This window comes from Octopus bimaculoides, chromosome 3, assembly GCF_001194135.2.
Source record: "Octopus bimaculoides isolate UCB-OBI-ISO-001 chromosome 3, ASM119413v2, whole genome shotgun sequence".
Classification (NCBI taxonomy): domain Eukaryota; kingdom Metazoa; phylum Mollusca; class Cephalopoda; order Octopoda; family Octopodidae; genus Octopus; species Octopus bimaculoides.
Genome location: NC_068983.1, coordinates 76,588,569 through 76,589,244, shown reverse-complemented (window position 1 = coordinate 76,589,244; position 676 = coordinate 76,588,569).

Sequence of the window (676 nt, the reverse complement as noted above, 5' to 3'; positions counted from 1 at the left end):
TATATATATATATATATATATATATGAATGAATGAGTGAGTGAATGAGTGAGTAAGTGAGTGAGTCAGTGAGTGAGTCAATCAGTCAGTGAGTGAGTCAGTGAGTCAGTGAATGAGTGAGTCAGTGAGTCAGTGAATGAGTGACTGAGTCAGTGAATCTGTCAGTCAGTCACTCAGTCAGTGTTTACTCTCAATCAGTTAGTTGTTCAGTAAGTAAATGAATGTGAGTGGAAGTAGAGGACAGGAAAAGGAAGGATGGAATACGCATGTTCCCGAATTGTATTTTTCCTAAACGCTTATTTTACCGTACCTGAATTTCAACCGGAAAAAGAATATTTGAATGCATATTATTAGATTGTTATCTACCCAATAAGAAACATCATATGGCCTTTTATTCTTTTCTGTCCCTCTTTGAAATCACTTCCAAGTCCAGTAATGTTAAGTTTGGTCCTTGCAAGCATGATAAATAAAATGCTAATGATATACTTAAGCATCCTTCCTTCCATCTTTCTGATATATGAGGAATGCTGCTTTGATTTAGCCAATAGACAATGCATTCCAAGCTATGTAACATTGCTTGGAATGAGAAATATTTATCTTTGCTTGTTTGAATCCCCACTAAGTATATGAGTGAAACCGTTCATGTAATGGACGATCTGAATACATTTAAGATTTTC